The sequence below is a fragment of the Arachis duranensis genome, unplaced genomic scaffold (assembly GCF_000817695.3).
Source record: "Arachis duranensis cultivar V14167 unplaced genomic scaffold, aradu.V14167.gnm2.J7QH unplaced_Scaffold_17500, whole genome shotgun sequence".
Taxonomy (NCBI): Eukaryota; Viridiplantae; Streptophyta; class Magnoliopsida; order Fabales; family Fabaceae; genus Arachis; species Arachis duranensis.
In genome coordinates this window covers 87,322-87,888 of record NW_026264342.1, presented here as the reverse complement: position 1 = coordinate 87,888, position 567 = coordinate 87,322, and positions in this window count along the sequence as shown.

The window sequence follows — 567 nt, the reverse complement described above, 5'->3', positions numbered from 1 at the left end:
TTAATCTATGGTGTGTAGAAACTCCACCGTTGAAAATACATAAGAACAAGGTCTAGGCATGGCCGTGAGGCCAGCCTCCAAGCGTGATCAAAAGATCTAAAGATCAAAGGATTCCAAAGATCAGAAGATACAAAAAGTCCCCCAGATACAATAGCAAAAGGTCATACTTATAGAGAACTAGTAGCCTAGGGTTTACAGAGATGAGTAAATGACATAAAAATCCACTTCCGGGCCCACTTGGTGTGTGCTTGGGCTGAGCATTGAAGCATTTTTCTGTAGAGACTCTTCTTGGAGTTAAACGCCAGCTTTTATGCCAGTTTGGGCGTTTAACTCCCATCCTTGTGCCAGTTCCGGCGTTTAACGCTGAGAATTCTGATTGTGACTTTGAACGCCAGTTTGGGCCATCAAATCTTGGGCAAAGTATGGACTATCATATATTGCTGGAAAGCCCAGGATGTCTACTTTCCAACGCCATTGAGAGCGCGCCAATTGGGTTTCTGTACCTCTAGAAAATCCACTTCGAGTGCAGGGAGGTCAGAATCCAACAGCATCTGCAGTCCTTTTTAA